Here is a 20,556-nt window from a genome sequence, read left to right on the forward strand (position 1 = left end):
TATGCATGTGCTAATGGTCTTATTCACATAGGTGTCCAGTTGTAAATGAGGACCAAAAATAACTCCCAAATTGTGAGCAGCGTCCGCTGACTCAACAGTAGCCGTTGTGGTAGGGGGCCAGAAATCAATCGGCAGAGGGCGCGGAATTTTATCAAGTGTACAGTGCAGCACCTCTGTCTTTGACCCATTAAACTGAAGGGAATTATCCCTCAGCCAGCCCGCCGTGGCTATCATACAACGATGGAAGGTCTCTATAGGGACAGCATCCTTACCCTCAAAGGAGAAGATAAGTGTGTGTCATCAGCATAGTTTATTACTGTAATGCAAAAGGATTTAACCAGCTTGATCAGGGGGCTGAGATAAAGGTTGAACAGAATGGGGCTGATTGCTGACCCCTGGGGGACACCTTGCCCCACCAATCTAGTACCGGACATAAAAGGAGGCAAAGTCACTACTTGATGTCTATTGTGGAGGTAGGATACTAGCCAGTCCCGGGCCAGGCCGGTCACCCCATTATCTTCAAATCTCCTGATCAGTGTAGAATGGTTAACAGTATCGAACGCGGCCGACATGTCGAGCAGCACCAGAAATGCTGCTCGGCCACTGTCGACACGCGACCGTAAGTCGTCCAAGACAACTACCAATGCTGATTCTGCGCCATGAGCTGGCCGAAAACCGAACTGGGCCACATATAGGCAGGCATTCGCCTCTATAAAGTGTGATATCAATTTGGTGACAAATTTTTCCAATATTTTAATTGGAAAAGGCAGTAAAGAAATGGGCCTATAGTTTGCAGGGCAAAGGGGATCCAGAGTGCCTTTCTTTAACAAAGGGGATACTACCGCCAGTTTCCAACTGTCAGGGACAGTGGCAGTACTAAGAGACGGACAGCAGATCGAATATAGAAAAGGAAAGAGCTCAGTTTGGAACAACTTCCAAAACTTGTGTGGCATTGGGTCCAGTGGAGAACCCGATGATACACTATTGGCCAAGATACAAAAGTCCTCATATGAAGGAGGGGTGAAACTGGACAACACCCCATGCACCGTACAGTCCCTTGTGACAGCTGGAGTCTGTGTCGGTAACAGCTCTCCGGTATTGTAAGTGTTGAGGGCATTTGATGCAGAAAGTCCTGTCTGAATGGCAGCAATCTTGTCCTCAAAAGCAGAGGCTAAAGAGTCGCATAGTGCCTGAGAGGCCGGAATGCTAATGGTGGCGCAGGCAGGGTTAGAAAGATTATTAACAATTTTAAAGAGGGTTGTGATTTATTGGCCGAGTGTGCCAGCACATCCTCTAAATATTTGGCTTCAGCACTTTTTATCTGTGCTTTGTAGCCCTAGAGTAACTGCTTTAGAAGGATTTTATCAGACTCCATACAATGCTGCTTCCTCTAAGTACTCTCAGCTTGTCTACAACGCAGTTTCAGCTGACAGAGTTCTTTGGAGTACCAAGGGGCAGCGCGTTTAGATCTATCCTTTACTTTCCTTAGAGGAATCTCTACATCCAAAGATTCTGTTATCTGTAAACAAAGGCTCTGATAGTTCTCTTCTACTCCTTTCTCCAGCGCGAAACAGCTTGGCAACAGACTGGGTAGTGTAGAAGATTTCAAGAACTTAGACCACTGCCGACTAGATTTGGTATTAACTAAACTGTTATCGGTATGAAGGTCATTGGGGAGTTGCAGCGAGAACTGAATGAGGGCACGGTCTGTCCAGCATTGTGGGGTTATTTCCTTGATTTTAACCCGGGTTTCATCTTCAAAGACAAGATCAAGGACATGACCCCTCAAATGGGTTGAGGAAAGCACCAACTGCTGGAGATGAAGTTTACTACAGGCCTGACATAGTTCTTTTTGATCTGAGTCTAGGGGTCCATTCAGCCGGAGATTAAAGTCCCCTAAAATCACAAGCCTAGCATGAGTATTCGATAGATCATAAATAAGATCCACCAGGTCGTGCAAGACTGTCCTGGCACTGCCTGGAGGTCTATATCAAAGCAAGCCTGAGTACAATGGGCCCTTGTGGCCTTTGAACGAAAAGCCCATCAATTCAATGCCTCGGACATATTTAACCTCAAACTCCGTTAGACCAAGTGCCTCCTTAAAGATGAACCCCGCCCCTCCTTCTCTACCATCCACTCGGGGATTATGTCTGATCTTATATCCAAGGTGGCAAGCCAGACCAAGCTCAGCCCTACTATCAGCTCTTGTCCAAGTTTCAGTAACAAACAGCACATCCAAACCGTACGTGTCGATTAGCAGTGATATTTCCAGATGGTGTTTGCACAAGGACCTAACATTGAGCAAACCGCAAGATAGCGTAGTTATAGCCGTTGAAGCCGTAAAATAGTGTATTGCTCTAGATTTAGCCACATTGCTGCTGATTGTCTACTCAGATTGTCTATAGATTGTTACAAGCCACTAAATGAAAAACAGGTGGTAACATTCTTTCTATTCTTTCTGATGGTATAACATGAAGAATGGTTTGAATGATCTGATAAGGATGTTAACTTGAAAAAATAAAGACTTCATAGTACATGGTTGGTTTAAAGTTAACCCCCAGAGTGAATAACTAATAATATTCTGGGAATTGAGAAATGAATTGAATTTGAGTAACAACAATGTGTTCAGAGGCTCTAGGATTACATCACCTTTAGGTACTCACAACAGAACAGTTGATCTAGCCTAGCTTATAAAGGTCATCTTGGCAGACGAATAACTAAGGACCATGTCTGAGAACACTATTAGTACTTTATTATGGATTCTATTTTGGATTCAAAAGCAAGGGATTGCACATCTTGTGCCACTAGTGATAAAATTAAGGCAAGAATGAAGTTTTTGCCACACCTCCGATGATTTCTCCCTAAAAGCTATTGTGTAAACTTGCTTTATACATAGTAGGACCACTGAAAGGTTCGGGCATTGATGGCACGTTTATTTTTGTTATTGTGGACTATCACACTTGCTGGATTGTCACACACATTGTACATCGAATCTCTATGCTGATGTTAACTGATCACTTTGTGGAAATGTGCATTTTAATGAGCACACTGGTGCACGGGTCACCCTTCTCTGTCCACGGGCCCGTAGACCAACAAAATAGAGATTGGCACTGAAGCTGGAATTTAAATAAGAAGTTTATTAATCACTCATGAGTGGGACCACGTCCATACAACACCCTCAAGTGTTCCAGGAGGTAGTACATTGAATACACAGATCATGGTGCTTATATACAGAGTTTGTGGCAGAGTAAGCCTGTAGTTACAAATAGAAGGTACAAGCATACACAAGAATAACTACCGACAAACATGGGCAGATGAGAGATCACTTAGTCAGCAAAGTGGGAGGGGGAACTGAACTGCTTACAGCAGCCACATCTAGTCAACAGTTACATCTTTAAACAGGTGCATTTCAGCATCTACAGGCCTTCGCTCAGCACATATAAATTGCTTTGGCCCAGTACAGAAGGAGTTAACTAAAGTTGATGACACAAGTGGAATAGAAAGTCAAGCAACAATGAAGACAGAAGAATTACATAGCTAACAAAATGGATGCCACAAATTAGATGGCTTCAGCCTATGATTTTCAGAAATTATTTTTGATTTCCACAACTTATATATGTAATGGTGAAGGTATTCCTGAAATCCTAGTCACTGACAATGGGGTATAATTTACATCTATAAACATGAAAGAATTTGTAGCAAAATAAAACTGTTAACCAAAAAGCAGCATTATACTGCTCCAGAGCTGGTAGAAAAAGTCAACATATTAATACAATCATTTTACACTTAGTTAGGGTTAATGCCATCATGTTTAAGAAAGCTTTATCAGACATGGTGTGGGCAACCAAGTTCAAAAACTGGTGTATCATCATCCCTGTCTATACCTAAAAAGCTATACTTGTCTCACATATTTAGGAGTAATCTAGACAAAGTAATATGACGTTTTCAACCATAGGCTTTGTTAGACCGTGCATTTTTGTCATGGTTTCCCCTATACGTTTTATCTTCAGACCTCCTGTTTCTGCTGGTCCTAGGACTCTGTACACTTTACCACTACTAACCACTGCTAAAGTCTTTGCACTCTCTGCTCAAAACATAGCAACATTGGCTTATATCAAATTGCCATATTTAAGTTGTTTATACATCCATAGTAAAGTGCACTCTATGTGCCCAGGGCCTGTAAATAAATGCTACTAGTGGGCCTGCAGCAATGATTGTGCCACCCTCGTAAGTAGCCCTTCAAACATGTCTCAGGCCTGACATTGCATAGCATGTGGGTATAGTTTTAACCTGCTATTTTGACCTAGAAAAATAAACCTTTTGCATGGCCTAAATCTGCCTTTTTAATACACATAAGTCACCCCTAGGGTAGGTCCTGGACATTAGAAGTGCAAGTTGCAATATATTTCAAAAGTTGAACATGCACTTTTAAGTTTTACATGTCTTGATAGTGGGAAGCTCTTAAATTCTTTTTTCACTACTGCAAGGCCTATCTCTCCCATGGGGTAACTTTGCAGTTGCCTTATTAATTGTTATACATGTAATTTCCAAATGGGAAAGAAAACTGGTTCATGTTTGGTGTCACTTGAATCCTAATTTAGAATCCGAACTTATGGTGAAGTCGGGTTTTCAATTACAGTTCTGAAAATGCTACTTTTAGAGAGTTTACATTTTCTTGCCTTAGCCATTTGGTGCTTGCAGCCTTTCTCTGGGCACATGACTGGGTGTAGTTGGCAAATGGGATTGTGTATTCCTCCTAAACAGACACACGCAATGGCAGCTTAGGTGTGACTGGATGGGCCATCACTGGCAGGATGGGAGGTTGGAGCTGAGCCCAGTCTCACTAACACCGAAGTAGGCTGTGTCCTACATCCATGCAAAGGGTTGCATAATCCCTGTAGTTAGTCTGGAGCCAGTGCCAGGAAGGCAGGGCATCTGTGCACTTCAAAGCCATACTGCTAGAAGCGTCTCCCCATATTAAAGGCACAACAGTGTATAAAAGAAGGACCTCAGGCACCACCACTTCAGAGCACTTCTGTACCTATGGATGCTCTACCAGGAAGAAAGACTCCAGTGCTTCTACAAGGACTGCCACGCTGATGGACCTCTGCTCTAAAGGAACTGCTGCCCTGCTGTGCTGACGTGCTGCCTACAGCTCTCTTACCTGGAGAAGAAGAACTGGGTCTGCAACCCGTCTTGACCCCAGAGTGACTCAAAGGGCTAGTCTGCTGGCCTCCTAATCTGAGCATTAGGGAAAAAAAGGCTACCCAACAACTCCTGAACCCATCTTCAGCAAGTTCCTAACCCTCACAAGGTGCATACCAGGTCATGGACCTTCATTGTGGCTCTTGAGCTTTTGAAATACAGCTTCAGGGCTCTTTATGCTCATGAACAGGTCCATTCATACTGGAACCGCACCACTTGTATGAAAATCAGTGCGAGCCACTGCCAAACCCTCTCTTCACACAGCATCATCAACTGCTTGTGGGGAACAGCCAGCGCAAAGCATCAGCCCTCCCGTCCGCGACGCCCAGCCTGCTCTTTACTCCATGATGTCTACCGCCTGCGACACTAACCTTGCTCCTCGCGACCCACTCCAACACAAACAGGACTCTTGCCACAAAACCTGAGAAAGAATATCTACAGCAGAACTAATCTGGGACTGTATCCGACCTGCGATCTATTGTGGTTGGCCTGAACGTTTGACTTTGACTTTGTCCAACGAGACCAGACAGCCATGGTTGTTGCTTTATGGTTTTAGGCACTATATTGCAGTTTATTCTTTAAAAAAACATAACTCTGGTTCTACTGATGAGATTTTTGTTGTCTTGGTATTGCTTTATTTATTAAATCCTGCTCTATTTGTAAACTTGTGAGGGATTTTTTTTGTTATATTTTCACAATTTTAGTTTGAAGTGTTGCACAAATACTTTACACATTGTGTCTAAGTTAAGCCTGGCTACTAAGTGCCAAGCTACCGGAGGGTTGAGCACAGGCTAATTTGTGGTTTGCTTGTGCCTCACCCTCACTAGGACTGTGGTTGACGCTTGACCTGCGCTCACACCCCAGTCAGCCAGTAACCCAATGAACCCAGCAACAGGCATTTTCCCAATGCGGAAATGTACATACAATACAATTCCACACTGGGAAACTCAGCACCAATATGCAATCGCCCATATTTTTCTCCTCCTCATGGAAATAGTTTTCCCTGTAGAGGCATCCACCCCCAAACTTCACCCCCCCTCCACACCCATTTTTTTTAGGGAGTTGTATTCACCTTCCCTCCATTGAAATGTTATTACTGAGTCATTAGCAGGATCACATTCTTCAGTTTCTACAGTAAAATGGATCAGCGAGCGGGACCTGAATGCTGACATAAGGGTATATTTGTGGATCTTCACAAACCCACAATGCTTACAATTCATTAAAATGCACATTCTTCGGTTTTTATGGGTGTTTAAAGTAGTCAGGAAATTTTCCAGATCCTATGGACTCAAGGGTATCTAGACAAACGGTACCACATTTTTAAATTGAGAATTCGAAATCTGTCACCAAACTTAAATCAATGGACACATCATTCTGAACATTCCATTATTATGTTTCATGAAAGCACACACCCCTGCAAGCTGAATGCAGACTTATAATACAATATTTCAAGTCAGGGAGATGGCTGTAGGTTTGAACAGCACACACCATGCACCCGAAAAATGAATTTCACTGAAAGGTGCACTTGCCAGCCAGAGGTACCACATAAGACACTTCCAAGCATATGCCAACACCTCTTCAATTCCAAAAACGTGCTGAATGCCACATATTACATGCACAACCGATTCAACATGTAACTGTGCAATTCAGAAGTGGCAGAAGCACTAAGAAGAAAAGTGGAACTGACAGAAGACAGGGTCGATCAACAAAACACCACACCACAGCAGCCACTTAGAACTCTATGACTTAATCATCGCTATGACTACTGAAACAACCACAACAACCAGCAATACCCAAAGCAGAGCCACACTGCAGCAGGCATAGATACCACATTGTGTTACTGGTGGTTGAGAGGGGTAAAGCTCTACTCAAGCAGCAACTACAAGCCTTGTCACACTGAAGTCAAAAGCAAATCCCGAAAACCCCTGTGCTTAACACTCTGGTACCATGGCACAAAACAGTCAGGTGTAACTTAAAGGCAATGTGTAAAACATTTATGCGGCCAACCACGGTAATACAGCACAAACACAACACATGAAAAATTCCACACCAAGTTAGAAAAACAGAGTACAGTCTAATAAATAATTTAAGACCAAAATGGACAAAAATAAAAGTTTAGAACCAGAGATATGCAATTTTTAATGATTTAGGTAAAAGTCATAAGTTCAGTCTGACCGCTCCTGGTTGCAGAGTGTTGAAAGTCCCATTGTTAAGGAGGCGTAGTGCAGCAGCAGTTCCGAGGAGCTGCAGTGAAATGTCTAGCGTCAAGGATGCATCACCCAGCACCAGTTCCCAGGGATTGCTAGGCTGTTTTTGCGAAGTCCTGCATTGAGGATGCATTGCACCATGCGGTCCTGAGGATCTGCGGAGGTACTGCATCGAAGATGCTTTGCACTGTGGCAGTTCTAATAAGAGTGGAAGTCCAGTTCCTGAGATGAATCGTGCAGCGGTTTCGATGTGAGGCTGTGAGGCAATGCATTGGACTGCATCGGTTCTGCTGGGATTCAGGTCCATTTCCAAGGGTCCAGGGCTGAATTGGAACCACTATGGGGGCAAGACTCACAATAGGCAGAGTCCTGTTGCAGGGATCAAGTTGTTTGAAACCTTTTCTGTCCCTGGAGCTCAGGAGGCCAGCCAACTAGCCCCTGGACTATCCAGAGTAGCTGAGCAACATAGTAGCAGTCCTTCTTGCAGCAGAACTGCATAGCAACCCTTTATCTGAGCTTTCCCTATGCTGGCCCCAGCTTGTCTGGGTACACAAAGGACTTTGTTTTAAACTCTTTGTGAGTGTGTTTAGGCAGGGCCTTTGTGATGTGCAGGTGTAGTAGCTGGCAGCTTCTTCCTCATCCTGACATAGATGGCCCATGTTCCATACACATATTCCCCCTTGTCTCACTGCCTGGGAGGAATACACAAAGCCCAAGTGTCAGTTTCACCTAGTCATGTGACCCAGAATGCAGGCTGCAGGCACCAACTGGCACATGCATCAACCAAAATTGCCCTCAGTAAAATAGCGAATCGGTAAAACAGGCAGTTACCAAACTCAAAACCTGATTTCCCAATGCATCAACCCCAATTCCGAATAAAATAAAGAGTCGCTAATAAACCCACGCGCTAAATTACCGAATAACAAAAAAGCGATTTGTTAATACCGAGAAATGCATTTGCTCCCGGAAATAGCGAATCGCAATTAAAAAAATCGCTACGGAATGCATCAAAATTCGTTAATACCAAAAATCCTCAAAATTGATATTTAGCATGAGCAGAATAAGGGGAATCTCAACCAGGAGGTAAAGTTGGAGAAAGGGAGAAAAAAAAATTCAACAGGTGGATACAATCAGAAAACACTTCAAATATGCCACTGGAGACCCTGCATGTTATCCAAAATGGCTGCCCTCAACGTGCTTGCTAGGAGGAAGTGAATCAATGCAGTAGCGCAGCGCAGGAGGCGGATCCAGGAGAGGGTATTTAGGGTGCGCATCACATTGCTGTGCCAGAATGAGGACGAAATCTATGACAAGTACAGATTGAATCGTGGCTTTATCATGTGCCTAATTGCTGACCTGGAATCACTACTGCAGTACCAGACCCATAGAACCAATGCCATCCCTGCGCACGTTCAGGTCCTATGCAGCCTGCACCTGCTGGCGTCTGGATGTTTCCAAGGGTTGTAGCGGTTGCTGGAGGTGTATCGCAAAGCGCACTTTCACGCTTCTTCAGCAAATTCCTAGATGCCATGCTGACAATGATAGATACCCACATCACCTTCCCCACAACCCCATAGCAGTTGAACCAGACCAAACATGACTTCTACCAGGTGGCACAATTTCCCCATGTCAAAGGATGCGTTGACTGCACGCAAGTCCCCATCTGTCCCCCCTCAGCCAACGTGTACATATTCCGTAACTGGAAGTCCTATCACTTTATAAACGTGCATGTCGTGTGCAATGTCAAGCACATTATTACAGACATTGTAGCCCAATTTCCTGGGAGCACACACGACGCCTACATATTCAGACACAGTGGCATCCACAGGCATCTGCTCAACAGTGAATTTGGAGAGGGACACCTACTAGGTACATACTTATACCTAATTTTGAACGCCATCATCAGATATGTAATTGTATTCATGCTGCTAACCCTTTGCTCCCCACCCTGCAAGTGACAGTACATACGCCTTGCATGAATATCTCCTCACTCCCTACCTCAACCCAGCAACGCCTCAGGAGCAGCGCTACACCGCAGCACATATCAGTACCAGGAATATGGTAGAGCGAACCTTTGGTATCCTTAATAGTTGCTTCAGGATCGGGAGGTGCATTGCAGTATAACCCTGTAACCTGCTGCAGGATAATAGCAGTGTGTGCCATGCTGCACAACATTGCCACAAGAAGGGGGATACCAATTGAGGTGAACGGAGATGATAGCTTTCATGATGAATAACCCGCCCGCCACAACACCGACAGGCACACGTGCCAAACACAGCTGAAGGTCAAAGGAGGCGGACATACATCACACAACATCTCTTCAGAGACCGGTAAGAATGAGCCATCACTACATTTTCTGTTGTGCAAATGTTTAATACACATGAGCACTTGTAAAGTGAATATGATTGGTATGTCAACATGACGCTGACTCAACACATAGTGAGAGATACATATCCGTTGGCATCATGGGAGTACCTTGACGATATGTAGGTGGCCCATGGTTACATTACCATGGCCAAATATCCGGTAGTACACGTTTACTTGTGCCTTCCACGTACCCCCAGCCTCCTGTCGCGTGACTCCTCTACATCACCACGATGTGTGTCGGTGGCTGTAGAGCTGCGTGAACTGCGCCTCCTATCACTGGTCTCCGGCACTGAGATGCTGCTGACGCTCGATGCCGCCTCACTCCCCTCTTCCACTCCCAAGTTGCTGCCACTGAATGTGCCATTCTGCAGATGTTCTACTGCAGGGGTCACCTGGACTAAGGCCTTGGCCACATCACCGCAGTAATGACCCAGGTCTATCTGCAGTGACACTGATCTGTGTGCCAACACAGCTGTGCTGCTGCTGAGCTTTGTGATGGCATTTGACCGGATCAAGTTCTGACAATGCCTCCTGCGCTCACTGTGTTGCCCTGCTAGGACGGCACGGGTTAGCTCCTGTAGGCACTGCTTTATGTCTCGATTCCCCTCTGCTACGACTGTGGTCAGTTGACGCACAGCGTCTGTCATTGTGCAAATGTTGCTAGCCAATTTGGAGATGTTCATGTTCATTGTTCCCATGTGTCTCCCCTGCAGGCGCTGTACACACAGCATCTGGGACTCTACCCCACCGTAGCCGTGTGTAGGCTCTTCAGATCCCTCAGCAAGTCTTCCCAGGGGCCTGCGCTGCTGTCTTACTCAGACAATTGCTGGTGTTGGAGCTGGCAGAGTGACATTTGACTGGCGGGGAATATTTGTGGTTGCTGGCCTCTGCTCCGTCTCCATCACCTGCAGGGAGGGGACATGTGCCCTGCGTCTTGGTGGTGTTGTCAGTGGTGGTGCTGGTGGTGATGGTGTTGATGTCGGTGGTGGTGGTGGTGTGGAATTACGTCCCTACGGAGTCTCTCCATTGGTCCCTGCCGGTGTTTCAGATATGATGAGGCGTTCGCTGTCATCAGAGTCCAGGGGAGATGCATCTGTGTGTGAAACAATGCATTGTTATTTTTATTTCTAACTGTATCTGTTATTAATTTTGCATACTTTCTACTTCATAAATGACATATTTAGACAGACTGTTAGACCTGTGCTGCTGGTCTCTTTCTTGCACATTGGGGATCATACATGCACATTTGGATGACACGACTACAACTCCCATGATGCAACACTTTTGTGAGGGTATATGTGTTAGGCACTTCTTCCTGTACACTGTGACTAGCCAGGGGGAATGGGCATGGGTATACATCACAGAAGTGTCCATTTGGATTACTCCCACTACTGCCTCAGGCTCAATGGTTCCCTCGAAGAGTTACTCTGGAAGTCCCCCCTCCTGTGGCAGCTGCATCCTTCACCCTTTCAGCGATTCGCTCCTTCGACCTTATTCTGAGGTCATACCATCTATTTTTCTGGTCGTCTATGCTGTGGTGCGTGATTCCTACCGCATTTACCCTCTCCTTGATGCGCAGCCAGATCTTGCGCTTCTCAGCTTCGGGCACCTTGAGTGAGAGCTTTCCAAAAAGCCTGTCATGCTTGCTGCTCACCCCCTCTATCTGAATTTCTAGTTCCTTGTCAGAGAACTTTCTCTTCCTCTTTATGGGCGTGTCTGAGGTTTGGGGTACATCCTTGTCCATCCTGGGTTACTATGGTGTGGCTGGTTTTTGAGAGTTGAGTATCCCAGCTCAGCTCCTGTGCTCTGCCTCCTCCTCTGACTTCCTCAGGGCACTGAATGAAGCATGGGCTGGATGACTTCCTGGTTGTGATGTCATCAGCCTGCTTCAAAAGCTACCCGTGTTTTGCGATTTTGCTAATACCGAAATCGCTGATACGGATTCGGTATTTGCTAATTCGGTATTTGCTAATCTTTATTTTGAGCTCTCGCTATCGTGCTTTCGGTATTTTTTTGCGATTTTTACCGAATTGGTAAAAATACAGAATCTGTTGATGCATCGCGAGAAACTAATCCTTATTTGCGATTCCTTATTTATCGCTAATAAGGACTTGTTTTTCCGAATTTTGATGCATGGGCCCATAAATGTTTAGAATAAGAATCTGTTATTCTTACAAAAGTGACATTTTTAGAATTGTGACTTACATTCAACTTTTCCATTAAAGAGGCTTCAAATTACAATTCTTTAGACACCAAACCCAACCTTGCTTTAGGCCTGGCAACAGGTTTACCTTGCCAAGTCAAAATGGCAGTTTTAAAAATGTGCACACAGGCTGCAGTGGCATGCCTGAGACCCGTTGCAAAGGACGAATTAGGAGGCCTATTAGGATGGCGGACGGACCTGCGTCCGTCCGCCACCCCCTAGGTGGAGTGACCGTCCGCAGGGGCAGCGGCAGCCCCTGCATACCAATTAGGATGTGACCGCCACACTGGCGGTCACATCCCGTATCTTTAACCTTGCGGCGGGTGCTGCTTCAAGCAGCACCCGCCGGAAGGTTAAAAATGCATGCTTTGCATTTACATGCACAAAGCAGCAGGCACCGCACGGTGCCTGCCGCTTTGTGCATGTAAATGCAGGGGGGTACCATAGGTGTCCCCCATGTGCACCCCCCACCCCTCGACACCCTTTGGGCCCGCAACGGGCCCCCAAACACAAAAGACCACATGCTTTTCCACGGCCTTGCAGACACCGCCACCATATTTGCCTGCATACACCGCGGATCAGCGGCAGACGGACTTGGTGTCCGCCGCTGATCCTACCGCCATCCTAATGTGGCGGTGGGTGTTTCCAATGTCCGCGGCGGTGAATCGGCATCCTCCAGGCCGGCGGTGGCTTCCGCTGGCCCGGAGGATGCGGATTCACCGCCATCCTAATCGGCCCCTAAGGGAGTGGCGCAATAAGTGCTGCAGGCCCACTAGTAAGTAGCATTAATAATTAACAGGCCTTGGTATTTGTAGTATCACTTTACTAGGGACTTTTAAGTAAGTTAAATGTGCCAACTGGGATAAAGCCAATTTCATCATGTTTAGGGGAGAGAGCACAAGCAATCTAGCACTGTGTAGCAAGATGGTACACCTAAATTAACCTGTTCTTATTCCTCTGGTAGCTTGATACAAAAGCAGTCAGGCTTAACTTTGAGGCGAAGTGTAAAGTATTTATGTAGCACACAAACAGTAATAAAGTAAAAATACAACACAAGAAAAATCTCAAACCAATTTAGAAACATGGAGTAGATTTCAATAAATTAAATTAGACCATAATGACCAAAATCTAATCAGCAGAACCGGCAATTTGGAATTTCAAATCTTTAGGTAAGTATAGTACTTAAAACCACAAAGCACCACTCGCAGTCATCTGGTTACGGGGAAAAGTTACAAGTTCAGGCCGACCGCAAAAGGTTACAGTCTCAAAGTCTGGTATGAAGAGTTCCATTCACAGTGGAGCAGACCGCAAGGAGCAGGAAAAGCATTGTGGATGGTCGCAAGAAGCAGGCCAGGTGGCGCGGGCTGTTGGCATGAAGTGCTGGTTGGGGCTCACAGACAGCCGTTGCTGGAGTTTTTTTTTTAAACTTTATTTTCCATTTTCTTCAATACAAAAGAATTATACATTTATATTTATATTTACACCATTGCGTAATCATATATTGTTGCGTCATACTAATTCTTGTTGCTGATACTGTTTGCAGTGATTCCAGTCATTTACCAGATAGAAAAAGCTGTATCATTTACAGTACATTTAGAATATGAGTGTCTCTCTTTAATAACCCCCCAGCCCTCATTACATTTCAATGGTTGTGCCTTATATGCAAGGGAATCAACATATATCCTGGTTAGTCCCTCTTTCAGTATTACAATAAGAATAGTAAAACATGTAATGACAAAATTTCCCCATTCCCTCCGGGACGATGCCCTGCTCCAGATGGGAGTCAGAGTCCTGACGTAGGGCCTCCTTATAAGACCTGTAGGGGCCCTATATGTCCTTAGGACGGGACGTACTGGGTGTCATGTTTGCGTATCGCTCACTATTTACATTGCAATAGGCAAGACTATGCAGCCAATTTTGGACAGTTGGAACCAAATTACGCCCCCAATGGATGTCCACTTCTTGCTTCACTAGGAGACCCAGCGTAGCAAACCGTCTGATTTTTGGGGGGAAGTTGATAGTATAACCCAACAGGGCCACTTCTGAGGTGGGAGTCAGCGGGAGATTTATCATTTGCCCCAACGTGTAATGTATGCGTTCCTAGTAGTGTTGCAATTTCGGGCATGTCCAGGTGAGGTATGCAAAATCAGCATATGGTGCGGAGCACTTACAGCAGTTGTGTGGCTTGGACTGGTCTATCCTGTGTGCTAATGCTGGAGCGTAAAAATTTTAAATGTGAAAGCTTGTGCCTAATGTTCAGTGAGACCTCTTGTGTGACAGAGCAGCATTTGACCCATTGCTCAATCGTGATTGTCGCTCCTAGATCGATTTCCCACGCACTGCGAAAATCGCTGTCATTTATGGGTTTCAGTGCAGCAAATGCCGTGTAGAGCTTCAAAATTAAGTGCACGCTATCTGTGTTCTCTACAATCATCGTGAGAGGGTAGAATTGGCTCAACTGGGAATGTCGGGAAAGTGGAGCGTAAGGCGGAGCAAATGCAGCTCAAGACAAACCAGTCCATTATGTTTCCCAGTATGAAAACGGGCGTCTTCTGCTAAGGAGAAAATGTGGCCCCCTCTATACAATTCGGCTTTACGCCCCAGTTCAAACTCCGTAAGAGTGCGCTGTACCAATCGTTCACCCGTGAGTGGAATCAAACGGGAGTTAACCACGGGTAGAGACGAGGATTACATAATATCCGTACCTGTGATCCGGCATAGTTTATACCATTCACAGCTTGTGGAGGAGACGGTTTGGATGACTAGTGGATCTCTGGGGAAACCCGTAGGCAGAACATTCGAGAGCCATTCCGGAAGCACAAGGTCTGCCTCAGGTCTCAGATAGGGAATCCGGGGGCCTTATTTATGAAGGACTTGCGCCGCCGGTGCGTCACTTTTAACATGGGAAAAAGTGACGCACCGGCGGCGCAAGTCCTTCATAAATAAGGCCCCGGGCGTCTGAGTGATACTAGGAATATGCATAGCTACCATGGGCCACTAGGTAATAGAGCTGAAAATCAGAAAATTGTCACACCCTCTCTCATAAGGATTGCCCAGCTGGCTTGTGCCTGTTTCCCGCCCCAGACCAGGCTGCTTAGAAGGGAACGAAGCGTACGAAAAAAGTGATTGGTAGGAGGAATTGGTATGCTGTTGAAGAGATATCGAAATTTCAGGAGGACTACTATCTTTAGGATCGATACTTGACCTGCTAGCGATAAGGGAAGTCTTAGCCATTTCTCTATTTGCATTGGAAGCATGCTGTTGAAGAGATATCGAAATTTCAGGAGGACTACTATCTTTAGGATCGATACTTGACCTGCTAGCGATAAGGGAAGTCTTAGCCATTTCTCTATTTGCATTGGAAGCATGCCCACGGCTCGCCCATAATAAAGTCTTAGTATTTGGGCAGATTCTAAATAAACATGGATAGCTAGATACTTAACCGACTCCGTGCACTTCTCTAGGGGGAAATCACAGTCCCACAATTTTTATGCTGCTTGTCGATGGGAATATGACGGATTTGTGCCAATTCATGCCCAGTCGCGAGAAATGGCTGAATCTAAGAATTGCCCTGATCAACTTGTCCTGGTTATCTTGGGGGTGTCAGACATATAGGATCGCATTGACCGCATATAATGAAACCAGCAGAGGGCCGGTTTGAATTGTAGGCCCCTGTGTAGGTACCGCTCTTTAAAGTGAAGTATTAGGGGGTCCATGGCCAGAATGAATAGTAGGGTGGACAATGTGCAGCCCTGGCGGGTTCCTCGAGATTGCCAAAATGGACTGGAGAGTGTACCATTTAAACATAGTTTAGCTGTCGGTTTATTATACAATAATGATGTTGTGACGATGAAGCCTATGGGCATGCCCATGCGTCGCATTACAGAGAGAAAGAAGGGCCATTCTAGTGAATCAAAAACTTTCTCCGTGTCTAAAAGGATGGCTGCAGCCGGCGTGTCTGGGTTAATCCTATGAATGACCGAAAACAGTGTTCAGAGGTTTAGGGAGGTGGAGCGATAAGGCAAGAACCGGATTGAGCTGGGGAAATTATGAATTCCATGAATTGGGGCAGCTGATTGGAAATGACTTTGGCTAATATTTTATCATCTAAATTTAGGAGGGATAGCGGTCGATAAGATCCATATTGCGTAGGGTCTTTGCCAGGTTTAGGGAGCGGGATTATGACCACCTCCGAAGAGTGGGAGGAAGAATCTGATTCTCCAGAGCCTCTGCATATAACTCAATAAGTTTTGGGGCCAAGAGATCCTTGTACTCTTTATAGAAGTCTCCCTTGAATACATCCAACGCAGGTGCTGAGGAGCCATGTATAGTACCCGTGGTGCCGATCACGTCTGCAACAGAAATGGGCTCTGCCAGAAAATGCTGCGTGTATATTTTGAGATAAACTAATGCTATCTTGTCCAGGTAACCTTCTTGTGACTCGTGGTTGTTCCCCAGTGTGGTGGAATATAGAGTGGAAAAGTACTACAAGAAACTATTTTGAATGTCTGTTGTGGAGGTCTGTTTGAGTGTGTCGGAAAAATGCAATTCATGATTTAAGTCTTGTGATATGGCGGTCTCAATAGATGGGCAAAGACTCTGCCAGGTCTCTCACCTTCACCATAATGTCTGGCTGTCTGGTATTTCCCACAAGAATACAATTTCCTGGTCTGCCTTTTCCCTGTATTCCTCCAGCAGACCCAATCATCTGCCTTCGTATGTGGTTGTACTTGATGTGTGGAAGCCCCATCTAGGTTTTTGAGGTCCCGTTCGAGACGTGCCAACGTGTTACAAAGGTCTGTAAGGACACCTACATGTTTAGCTATGCTTGCGCGCCTAAGAACAGCCTTAAAGTCCTCCCACAAAACCGCCCAGGAGTCTACTGAGCCAGTGATGATGGCAAAGTATTCATCGATGGGCTCACATATCTCCGCCTTGAAAACTTCATCATGTAAGGCGCGGTTGAGGAACCGCCATTGTCATTCAAAATCCACCGGGCGGGGGATCTTAAGATGTAGTGCAACTGGGGAGTGATCAGAGTAAATCCTAGGCAGGGTCTCAACCGAAGAGCACCAGCCGTCAATATCTGGGGAAAGTAACCAGAAATCAATCCTCGTCCATATTTTGTGTTGGCCTGAATAGTGAGTGTATTCTGTGGTGTTGGGGTTACTTTTCCGCCAAACGTCCAGTAGAGCGAACCGGTCACAGAGCTCTTGTATTGCACAGTGGGTTAATTTATTTATTTATTTAAAGAGTTTAATATAGCGCTGGCTAGACCCGAAGGAATCAGAGCGCTTTACATGCAAATCAGCAATATAACATAAAAGATCAACAAATTACACAATACATCAAAAAATAGGCAACACATTAGGAGAGGAGAGAAAGGAGAGAGAAAGTAGTGGAGGGGGCAGGGGAGGTGAGAAAAGGAGGGTAAGGGAAGAGACAACAAGGAAAGATGAAAGGAAGTCTGTCCAAACACGGACTGGGTAGGTGACGACCAAGGAGGGAATCCACGGCCATCTCCCCTATAGCTAAACTAGGTAGCTCCAATGGGCATCAGACAAAATAGTTCAGTCTCAATGCATTGAGAGAGGAGAGAAGGAGAGACATAAATAGAGGAGGGATGCGAGAAGAGATGACAGGAGAGACAAAAGGAAGTCTGTCTAAAGACGGACTGGGTAGGTGACGTCCAAGGAGGGTATCTCGGGTCAGTCTACCCTATAGCTAAACCAGGTAGCTCCATCGTGCATCAGACAAAATAGCTAGATCTCAATTGACGAGGGGAAAATTCACAGATAAACAGGGAGGGGACTAAGGGCCAGGACAGGTGAGGGCAAGAGTAGAACGGAGAGGGGTAGGGGGTAGAGGGAGGAGGGAGATAAGGTTAGGAGAGACCCAGGAGGGTTTGTTGCAGCCGTCATTTTAGACAGGTATAGGCAGTATTTCAGGAGCAATCACAGTGTGGGGTGATTACATCGCAGCTTAGTTGTCACTCGGGTCCCTGTTGTTACTGAACAACTCACTTCATACCACTCAAGCAGCTGCCAAGCGTTAAGGGCCCAGTGCAGGAGCGGAGCAACGCCGAGACATGGGGCAAAATACACCCATGAGTTAGTTTAATGGTGTCAGGCTCATGGAAGATCCGAGGTTGTTCTGCACACCCCCAGAGTCATAAATGAATGAATGAAATGAATGAAATGGCATTTGTAATGCGCAGCTATGCCCAATGGGCGTCAAGGCGCCTAAATCAAATGACTAGCTGTCAGCAGTCAGAAACAGAGCTTACTGGTATGCTTTAATAAAAAGCCAAGTTTTCAATGACTTCCTGAAAAGGTCAAGAGAGGGCAGTGACTTGATCTCCAGGGGGAGTGAATTCCACATCTGGGGTGCCAGAATGGAAAAAGCTTTGCTCCCCCATCTAGCCTTCTTGGCTCGTGGGATTACCAGTTGATTGAGCTCGCTAGACATATCTAGTTAATAGGGATCCAAGGGCTCTGGTTGCAGAGCTCGAAAAGGTGGCCGCAGATGCTTTCCCCGGCCTTGGTAGATGTCAACAGGCCTGCCGACTCATCATTGCGCCAAATTAAGCCTCCCAATGCAGGTAAGCCATAGCAATCAATACAATCGTGCTCGCTGAATCAGCCAGTGCAGCCACATACAAATATGTAAAACAGGCAGCCTCACTGCTGGCACAAGCAGACCGCCTTTGCACTCTAACAAGCAGAGCAAGCCTATAGTACACCTCACAAACGTGTATAGGAGCTCCAAGCTAGTACTGGTAAGGTAAAACGGCAGAGTGAGATCGCCGATGTCTGCAGAGGGAGCAGCGCAGTCAGTAGAACCTCCGCTATCCTACACGACAACCAGCATGACGCCGGTCGCGCTCCACTCATCGGGCTCCGAAAAGGATCACCGGTCTCCTCCCCATCGAACACGCAGTATTGTGGGCTGCGCTCTCTCACCTCAGCCAGCTATGTCCTCAGCAGGCCTGCGATTCCATCGCAGTCATCCGCATCCTTAGTAAGCGCTGCTGGTGTCCCGCATCGCCTTCACGACGGCGACTGTCATCTTGGCTGATTCAGTGGGAGAGAGATCGTGGCAAATATATCAACAGAGATCACTCTGAGAAAGGCGGAGTTGGTCTCGGAGTGAGCCACCTATGTTCCGGTTTCAGAAACTTAGAAGCGGATGGTGAGGAAATTTGGTGGAAGCACTGTTCCTGTGGGCTGTAAGAGGGTTCGCAAAGGAGCAGTAGCTCCGAACGGCCATGACTCCAGGGCTGAGCGAATCACAGTTGCGGGAGTCCACCGAGGCAATGGTGTTAGCTTTCTGGTCCTCGGGGTCAGCATGATGCATAAATGGGGACACCTCCTGATCTATCCAAGCCCCAAATGCTATGATAGCCGTGGGCAAGGGAAGGATCAAGCAAGTGAAGGAAGGAAGGGAACAGCAGGGAAGGAGATCTGAAACGACAAACAAAAGACTCTTGTACTTCTTCCTTGATAATCCGATTATTCTTGTCTCCTCAATTCTAATGTTTCAATACACTGTGACCCATACTCTATACCTGTAAAGTAAAAGACTTTCACCATAATGTGGAAGATAAGACTCTTCACGATAATTTATAGGCCCAAAAAGGATGTGGACTTGGCTATCCCCAACTGTAATACACAAAGGAAAACAAACTATTATACCCTCTATCCGATAGGTGTATGTGATAGGGTTAATACGTGAAAAAGCAATACATACCCCATAGAGAATCCTGTATGGGATATCTCCTGCAGGAATAGGGGTGAGTCCTTGACAATCCCTTGCAGCCCGAACTACTAACCAATTGAATGGTAATTATAAACGAAAATCCAAAGGGTTGCGTCACCCTGTAATAAAAATGAATAAAGAAGAGTACCTTTACCAGGGATCGACTGATAACTAGATAGGTAACATCCAAAGTACTTCCATGTAATCCCGGCTCTCCTTCTGAGGACCTTTAAACACTGCTGCTTTAAGAAAGCAATAAACGTCCTCTGCATGAGCCGCAAGACACTGGCTCCCCAACAGAGGACAGTATTTCAATGCCGGTTCTTATTGCCGCTCTCTGAGTATTGTGCCCAAACTCCGATTTCGTCCTCCGCATGAGCCGTGGTGTAAACAGGCTCCCCAACGGAGGGCAAAAATAGAAGCACAGCTCCACTTGTTGCTGGAACTAACTATTCGTCCTCCGCATGAGCCGTATGAAAACAGGCTCGTCCGACGGAGGGCAAAACGGGAATCTCCAAGGCTACTAGATTAAGGAAAGCACAAAACCGTCCTCCGCATGAGCCTAATAGAAGGACTTGCCAACGGAGGACAAACACCGATGAGCGGCAGAAAGTGCAGTTCATCTGGATCAATGAAGACACTGCGAAGAGGCACACAGCGCTCTCCTACCTCTGGATCCAGGATTCCGTCTGGTTAGGAAACAGAGCAGCACACCTCTTACTGATGCGATGCAAACCAAAATATCCGACGCGTAGTACCGGAAGTGGGCGTCTATATAGGACCGTCCCACATCCAGGTCTCGCCTCTAGGATTCTT

This window comes from Lissotriton vulgaris, chromosome 3_1, assembly GCF_964263255.1.
Source record: "Lissotriton vulgaris chromosome 3_1, aLisVul1.2, whole genome shotgun sequence".
Classification (NCBI taxonomy): Eukaryota; Metazoa; Chordata; class Amphibia; order Caudata; family Salamandridae; genus Lissotriton; species Lissotriton vulgaris.